Below are 9,900 nucleotides of genomic sequence, written 5' to 3' on the forward strand. Positions count from 1 at the left end.
AATCAGCTCCATAGTGAAAGGTTGGGTGGTTAAGGATATGAGGAGAACTGGATGAACATTCAAGGCTTAAAGTAGAACTGTAAACAGGTTTTGGACATTCAATTATTTACATATTCTCAACAGACATTAAAACTTTAAAACAAGTCCTCGCTGAACTCTGTAGCTTCAGGCACTGTAAAGCAATTCATCCTCAAAGATTGCTGCAAAAGCTTCTCAGGTTTACTTTCACTTTCTCTCCATGGCTGAAGCACAGGAAGAGGGGAACGATGAGTGTTGAGACCAGTTTTAAAGCCTATATACTACTTATTATGAATATATAAATATTGGAATGCCCATATCCTGGTTACAGTGACATTTTAAGGGTTAAAGATAGGAGGCAGACTGTCTTAATAAGTGTTAGCGGCTATGTTTCTGGCAAGTAGAAAATTTTTAGGATCCATGTCAGGTTTTTATTTCTGTCTGCAGAGTCTGAAACAAGTACATTGATTGTGATATGGATTTGCCTAAAATAACTAAGACAGTCATTGTAAATCTTGGTGACTTACCATTGAAGTGGTAAGCGACCACATTTGGGTAAATACTGAACTCCAGTTTACTGAATCTGTAAAAAAACAGATAGCAGAATACAGTGTTAAAATAAATAAATAACAAATACACACTATTCAGAAACCAGCACATGCACAATTAACATCTTACTGGTGAGTTGAATCTTTCACCAGGTTCTTTTCTCTCCTGGAGATACCAGTGCTGAGATCTCAGGCTCCTAGGCTCCTAGATCTGCCCATCTGCTCAAACCAATATGACAAGGTCTGCATTTTTATAGACTTAAGCTGGCCATACATTTTGCAAAATTTGCACATTGGGTACCGCTGTCGGCATCCTTCTTAGCTGGCATCCCTCGATCAGCTGATCGAAGGGCCGGTCGGAAAATCTTCGACCGAACAGAGTTGGCAGCCAATGAGCTGCCAGTTCTGTTCAGGTATTCAGACAACTGCCTTTCCATCGGGGCCAAAAAGTCAGCTCATTGCACCCGAGGGCTAGCACCAAAGGTAAATTTTTGTCTGACATATCATACTTAAAGCTTTAGTCCAGGCAAACAGCTAAATATACAGACGGAATACATATACACAAATTAACAGAGCACCATCAAACAGCACAGTCCTGCATGGTAGAGGAAGGGACTTGAATTTTTTCTATTGCAGTTTCACTTTAATTTACAGGTCTCCTCCCCACCCTGTGATTGGGCAGTGAAAAGAGAAGCAGCATATTGATGGACTCATCTCTCTGCTCTCTTATTCTTTCATCAGTAGGCTCCTTCCACTGTAACACACCTGATTGGCTCCATATGCTGTTCTTTGCTCCTTTTTCTGAGATTTGCTGTACAGAGATTGCAAAAAGCTGATGCCAAGTCAAATTCAGGTATTTACACTGCTTGTGTTAAAGAAAATAAGTGATAAGCCCAAAATCAGTCTACAAACATACATACAACAACATCTGCCATATAACTGTGAGGGACAGATGGTTAAAGTGGATGTAAATCCAAAACTTTGGAATGGTTAAGACTAGCGTCAGGTTTCTTTTCTCTCTCTCTCTGTACAGTTTAGGAGATAGTCGTTTGAGTGGACCTTTACCCCCTTTCACTAAAAATCATAACAGCATGCAGCTCTGGATGCTGATATAAAATCTTCTTATATAGTTAAACTTTTTTTGCTTTTACTTACAATTACTGTTTTTCCACCTCCTGGTTGAGTGAGGCACTGGCGATGTAGCCATAGCCTCAGAGATGCATCCTTGGAAGGCTACATCACCAGGGATGTCCTCCTGGGAAATCTCATCTGTAAACTGAAAAATCTCAGAAGATCTCAGGGGAAAGGCATCCCCCCCCCCCTTACATGATGTGTACTGTCACATGTTCCAGGAAGCAGACCTAGAGTTCCAGGAAGTAAAGGGAAATTGATTTATCTGCCCTTGGTGAAAATGGCTACAGTGAGAAGAATGGGGAGGGGAAAAAAATAAGGTATGCAAAAAATAAAGTCTGCAATTAACTATAGGTATCTGTTTGTAGATTGTGGCATTACTAAACATTCGTAAAGGTGCCTTTGTTGTCATTTTTATGACAAGGGTGAAGCTCCTCTTTAACTTCCTGTCCTAGAGGCACAGTAGGAACTAAGGGGAGATCTCTCCATAGTGAGACAATATCCTCTCTTAGACAGTTGCCACTACAACAGTTTTCCCAATTGGAAGATTTTCCCTCACCTCCTATTCCTGATAATGTGGTGATAGCAGTACAATCCTTGACAGGGTCCCAACTTTTCTACATTCTTTCAAAAAAAAAAAAAAACAACAACAAAAAGTTTTGGCTTTACATACACTTTAGGTAAGGCCCGTAACTGTTCTAAGAATATATATCCTTGTCATGGCAGGGGTATGTTGTAGTGCTGCATTTGAAAACATTTAGAACAACTAAGCGTTCATTATTTATGTCCTGGGTAATAATTGCCACTTATGGTCATACCAAATAAAGAGGTGTTGACATAGATGAGGGTTACTGATGGAAGGAAGTGAACAAATAAATACAAATAGAAACTATCACTAGGGAAACCTTACTGCTATATCATAAAGAAAAAGTTTAATGGTTTTGTGGCAATAATTCTAAGAAAGAGATAACAGCAGTGCCCAACTTGGCAAGATTGGAAGGAAGTTACAGTGACGTTGACATTCTATTAAACGGCCCTGTCACCAAGGTATAATTATTATGTATTTATTCATTCATTTCTTTTAATTACTGTGTGCATTCATTTATGATGCATTCATATACGTAGCACCTGTATTCTTGGTGTGCTTTGAGTGTTTCTTCCAGATCTGTACAGTAATCCAGTGTGAAATTTTACCTCTGTACAGGAACTTCCCGTAATAAAGACCAGTCATTACTGCTCTTCTTGTACAGGGTGACTGGTCTTGTAACCGCCCCCTCCTGTAGTTTTATGCAATACATTAATATCCTTTGTGGCTATAAGGCAATATATTAAATTAAACTTTTGTTCCCAGAGTTCAGCTTTAATCTTAGCTGATATATTCTGCCTGCTATATCATCTCAATCATCGTAAACAGTAGCCTGCCCTACCTGCCAGATAAATCCTTACTGTTGCTGGTAGCCTTAAAGTGACCATTACCTTTGCTAGTGGTAACTAAAGGAAAAGGGTGACTTAACTCCCCCCTTCCTTGCAGCATGTACCGTATTTGCCGGCGTATAAGACCTTAAAACATCCCCCGAAAATCGGGGGTCGTCTTATACGCTGGGTACATACGGAAGGATACGGTAACTGTTAGTGGGTGCATTTAAGCATTATTTTGGACTATACTCGTCTTATACGACGAGTATAGCCCAAAACCTATATTTTGACACAAAAAGTAGGGGGTCGTCTTATACGCTGAGTCGTCTTATACTCCGTCAAATATGGTACTCACCTTACCTTTACTACCCCACTGCTCTGTTTAGAGTTAGATACTCAGTACTTCTGGAGAAGATACAGATGACCTACTGCCCCTAGCTCATGTGACAGTACTAAGTGCCTTCTGATTGGCCGGCACTGTCACACAAGAGTCCAAACCCTGTGTAAGTTCCAAAATAGCCGTTTTGAGAATATACATGGCCTTTTTTTCCCCGACAGTCAAACGGAACACAGAACGAGTGGACTCCCTAGTGTGGACACAGACAACAATAACCCCCAGGGAGATTCTATCTTCCTACTTGTCCTGGTGACCACTGTCGTCAGGACACTAAAATTGAGGGAGTTTTTTTTAGTCGTCAGAAATAGAGGGGAAATCTTCAAGTGGACACTTGGCTAAGAAATCAGGTATCAGTTTAATATACCTCTCATGCCTATCCTGGTGGAATCATGTTGCAAGCATTTTATACATGAGTGCATTTTCATCTATATTTCTACTCTTACATTTATATCTAATAATAACACGTAGTATTATTATTATTATTATTATTATTTTTGTCATTATTTGGTTTACACAATTTACTTTTTTTGCCCTGATGAAGGGATAGTTGAGAGCTATGAGACATGTGTAGACCTTGCTGCTGGAGCTACCATGAAAAAGAAAAAAAAAGACAGTGAAAGATCCAAACTGGTGGCATTCACCAAAAAGCAACATTTTCAGGTCTCTAAGTAGAAAGCCAATATACCTAGTATATTTCACACTTGGCTGCTAGATAATGTAAAAAGATAACAATACATGGGTCAAACATCTTTGTCCTGAAATATTGCCTCCCGAGGAGCGGACTTATGAGGTCTGTTTACCAATGCAGAATTGAGAAGCATGCACTAACACAGGGATGAACATTATGTAGAGAGTTTTCTAGATAGAACCGAGCGTTTGACCCAAACAGCTTAAACCCATGTAAGGGTGGAGCACCCCTTTAAATGCAAAGCCCCTGCAGACATTACATAAATGTTCATGAATCTTCTGTGGTCTGACCTGTTATCACAGCACTCTGGCTTGACATACATACGCCTAGCTGCCTCCTTACACTGGCAATTACATGAATTTAAGTGTGAGAAAATACAGTTAGCGTAACCTGACTATGGCTCTAAGACATGTTTGAACTTCACTTTCCTCTTACAGTGGTATCCGCAAGTAATAACTACACCCTTCTCCTATTTCCCAATGTACAGTGCAAAAGCATAACAATTTCATGCCAAAATATGTGCATGATTTTTTTTATCACTCCCACGTTATCATAATTGGCTAAGACAGGCAACATGTCCAATTGCAAAGGACTCACGAGTCAGAAGGGCTCCATCCTCTACAGTTTAGGTAACTTGCAGGTAACTTGTTGTGTGACCTAAGCAAAAAATAAAATATTGCCATTCATCAAAGCTTGTGAGAACACTACGGCTGGCTCATGGGCATGGCCTACTTACAAGTATAATGACAAAGTCACCAATAGGCGAGAACAACTTGTGGGTCTTAATTCATCACAAACACTTTTTGAATGTGTGCAGATAGAAAGACATTGCAAAACAGGAGTATGGTGAGGGCATCATGAAGAATGCCTTACCCTTCTTACTTGCCTTAGTAGTGAGAAGTGTTCAGGTCTATGTGACACCTAGAGATGCTCTTAGCACTTGCCTTTAGTCTTCTAATATAAATGGGAGCCTCAGTATTAGATGGCCCTTCAAAATTTGCATACATGGTCTGTCCGCCCCCGATAACAGTCTTAGTCAGGCTTTTATTAGGTTAATTCAAGGCACACAGATGCCACATTGATCTTAGGCATCTTGTACTCTTAAGCAGATCTTGTGGTTCAAATGGGCTTCCAACAACAGCCGGAGGAAGGAGACCGCTCTGAATGCCTGGATGGTCTTTTTTTATGTGAACTGCCCATGCAAGTATGCATATTTGCACTTAATGCAATTATTATGTTAACTAGGATATGTCCAATAACATTAACCAAGATCCAAACAAGCAGAATAAAGTCTCCTACTAAGAACAGGGAGTGGCAGAGAAGATATAACTGAATGGTGAATCCCAAAACTTATTCAAGAATTATTGAAGTATATATAAAACCAAAACTTTTCTTAGTGTTGGATAGAGTAGAGCGAAATTACCCCCGTCACATTTTTGTGTACTATTGAGGAGGTCTTCCTCCAATTTCTGTTCTGTAAACACATCAGGATGGAAATCTTTCCAAAGTGAGGGAAATGTTCTCTTAGACAGTTGTCACCACAACAAGAAGACTTCTGCATTCCTGTCCAGTGAAAATTTTGGTATTTCCCTCACTTTCCTTCCCAGAGAAAATGGCCACTAGGACAAAATTAGGGGATGAATCCTCCCAGTGTGGACAAAGACAGCAAAAGGTTTTGATTTCACATACATTATAAATGTATAACTCTTTCTGGATTTGAGGTGATTCATTCAATCATTCATTCAGGCATTCATTATGTGAAACTGTTTTTTAAAGCAAATAGTGCAAAACTATAAGGTACCATGGCTTGACTAGCAATGCCACATTGGTATTGTTTCTTTGAGCATAGCGTTCCAGACACTTATGCACTCAGTTGAGAAGAATACAACATGCTACAAGTATAACTGAGATGGGATTTTCAGAGGGATAAGCTCATGGAGGTCATCAACATTTTCAAATAAGCTTTGTTTCTAGACTGATCATTCTCAGTCTAGACTTTAACTAAAATAAAACATCTAGATGTTAGGGAACATATGGATTGTCTTCTACACCAATTTTCTTAAATGTTTGTTTTATTCCTCTTCCTTTTAGATACCCCAGAAAGTGCTACCAGACTAGACCCAACAGTTAAAAAAGTTGGATGGAAAGAGTGGAGGAAGTGTCAGCTGTAAGGAAAGAAAGTTCATCTCATGTCTTTGACACCCCACCGTAGACGTTATTTCCTCTTCCATGATAAGGGCTGAGAAGGCATTTGTTTGACAAGCTGGAATGTAAGTAGGATCTGAACGCTGTGACTTTGTTGTGTGTATGTCTGAAATATTTGAGTGAGCTTGTTAGGATGATGGTAAGAACTTTCTGCCATCAAGGATGGGGAAACTTGATTGAGCTTATATTTTCAAATGACTTCAAACATTTCCCATCTGGATCAGCTGTCTACAGCTGCTCTCCTGGCTGAAGAGATGAGGGGAAGAGGACAGTTTTGTGCTCAGAAATGTCACTCGTTGTGTCCTCACCTGACCTTGACAGCTTCTCAGTATTGTTTGATTAAAAAGATATTAACAAGTACACCACTTAATGTGGACATCATATGATGCTGCAATTGTGTTGGGTAAAAGAGAATTGGAGACTGTCCTATGTTATTCTCAGATTTGGAGACTTGAAGTGACCTTAACACTGCTTTAAAAGTGCTTAATGGAAAGTATGCCTTCCTATAGGCTTATTACAAAATGCCACGGTCCCTAAAGCACTCTACAAGCTTAAGACCTAAATTAGACTGCATGTGTGATTATATACCTTGTACCCTTAGAATCCTGAAACTAGAGCGCTATAGGTCAGCCCTGTCCCTTCCTTTGTTTGATGCCTCCCTATAGGCTTATTACTATAATGAGTAATGGAATTCCAGGGTTCCTAAAGCACTGTACAAGGTTTAGTGTACATACATGCATTCACACATAACGGTACCGCCATTCCACCTTTGCTGGTCATTTGGCACTTTTAGGGTCTGTGTTGAAGGGCTTTTATTTGCAGAAAGCAGGATCAATAGAAAACCTTTCCTTCAACCATTTCACATTCTAGGTGTATCTGCAGCTGAATTTTTAAAGTAATTTTTACTTAGGCTTGCCATTTTAGATTTTTCTAGAAAAACACGAGAAGAGGGATATCCGCTCGTGTACATGAACCTGAAGGCACATACTGTACTTTAGAGATGTACCAGCTAAGACTTCTTAGAAACAGAATGTTTCCTATAACTTCATCATGATGAGTTTGATAAATGTAATCTTCTGCAAGTCTCAGTTCGGTCTGTATAGATAATTAAATGCAAACATCCTGAAAAGCTTTTGATGATTTGTTTGCTTTTAGGAATATCCTACTGAAGATGTGTAGCTTTTTGCCAAACAAACACAAAACTTTTCATCTTTTTTATTTTCAGTAAAAAAATATATACAATTGTATGTTACATGTCCTATGGAGAAAACAAATATATTTTACGTTCCTTTGTTTTGGTCTGAAGTAATGGATGGTGTGGGCAGATATTTATTCTTCTTAAAGCAAAACCTCACAATTTAGACCCTTGCATAGCTGTACTTTTAAAATACACTGAGGGGGATGTATCAAAACTGGAGCATAACAAAAACTGGATCAGCTTCTCTGTTTCATTTTCAAATCTTAACTGAACAAAGAAGAGAGAAGCTGATTGGTTGTCATGCACAGGTGCTACAGTTTTTGTCTACTCCAGTTCTGATAAATTCCCCCCATTGTTTCTTTTATTACATTCAAGGATATCAAGAAATATTACAAATACTGCCAATGTTGCCTGTTTCCCCTGAGCTCTGAGAGCTGTCATCACATAATTATATCTATAATACACTATTAGGACCAGACTAAGGCACAATAAACCACCTCCTTGGGCCCTGTGCTGGGAGGGCGCAACTGAGGTGGGAACATCTCTGCATCAGTCAGCCATGTCCTACACTGTGCAGGACCAAGCTGTCAAACTAACAGATCAGTCCTGCTGGTTACAGCGGGAAAGCGGCTCTCCCAGTGTAAGTAGTGGAGCTACACTGTTTGTGTAAGTGCTGCCTGCTCTGTATCTGGGGCACTAACAATGCTCCCAATACACCGTGTACAGCTGTCAATGCTAATTACATTGGAAGCACCGCTCTCTCCGGCTCCATTCACATGCAGCGTTAGCGTTTCCAGCAGCGGGACAAAACTGCTAAAATCTGTCATCTGCACGGATGCCACTCGTTTGTGGCTATTAAATGGCCGCAAACGTGCAGAATCCGCTGTATTATCATATATCATGTACGTTAAAGTGCAGCCGAATACATGCGGACAGCCGCTCCAGTGTGAATGGAGCCTCCCAGTGTAACCTTGGGTGCCAGAGGACTTTGTTCCAAAACTGTGCACTGCATTCCTTTAATTAGTGAAGAAAAGATCGCTGACTGCTGGAAGAAGGCAGCCTCTGGTAAGGTTTTTCCAATCCTGCCCAATAAATGATTCCAGACACCCAACTGTAGTAAGCAGAATGCACATGTAGATGGATCCCAGATACTCTCCTTGTTTTTAGTACTTCTTTTCTATACTGCATGTAAACATATGCTGTCACCTTAAAAGAATTTGTGACGTGTCTCTCTAATAATTACATGACTACATTGTAGTATAAAAATAATCATGTATGTATTGCTCCAGGCATAGTTCAACTTCCCCTACCCCAATCATAGTAATGGTTCGTGACCATCTGATTTGTGACTTTGGGAAACCATTGCTTTCCAAAGCACTGCTTTCTTGGTCACTCATTCTCTTCCACCAGTTGCTGATTGGATAATCAGCAGCACATTGAAGTAATTGCCTGTGATCATCCCTCCTGCAAGTTTAGTTTCCAGTATCATATCAACAGCACTGTGCAATGCAATAGTACCATCATGATGCTGCTGGACTTTCTCTCTCCGTTCTATTTGGAATGGGGGTTTATGGAAAGCTTAGAGAAAGCCAGATTTCTGGTATGTATACTACAAGCAATTAACAGACTTTCATTTTCGGCTAATACAAAACTGGATTAAAGGGTGATTTTTTAATATTTGCCAGGATTTCAGTATGGAGAAAAAGTGGCACAAAAAGTAACAAGGTTAATACCTGCAATGGCTCTCGGTTTTGGAAACTATAGCACATTTTTAAGACACAAGGCCTTTTTGTCAGACTGGCCATAGTCCTGCTTAATCTACAACAAGACTACACTAGACTGATGGATTACAATACCATACTCACAAAAATAGCTGACATAATGCCATCTGTGGACAAAAGGAAATCAATTCCTTACACATTTTTGTGGCAGTAACATGGGAAAAGATCATTCTTTGTTGAATGTTGAAGCAATGCAGTTCATGTTATATGATGATGATGTCATATACTCCCTCTAGTGGTAGCAAGCACAAAGAACAGTTCCAAAACGTACGCAGGCGTAAAGTACAGTAGAGGTACAGAGCTTGTTCATTTCGACAATGAATCAGCTATTGTGGGACTGGATGATAAGATGCTGCAAACTGAATTCAATTTAGAATACAGCAAACTGCAGCTTGTTTCACTAATTTAACACACTCTATTACAATGTGTGTCTTTAGAGGAAAATGTAAGCCAGTTTAAAATCTTTGTTCACAGAGGCGTTGAACATAATAACATAAATAATAAATTATATATATATA

The sequence above is a fragment of the Nanorana parkeri genome, unplaced genomic scaffold (genome assembly GCF_000935625.1).
Source record: "Nanorana parkeri isolate BGI_ZX_2015 unplaced genomic scaffold, ASM93562v1 scaffold14, whole genome shotgun sequence".
Classification (NCBI taxonomy): domain Eukaryota; kingdom Metazoa; phylum Chordata; class Amphibia; order Anura; family Dicroglossidae; genus Nanorana; species Nanorana parkeri.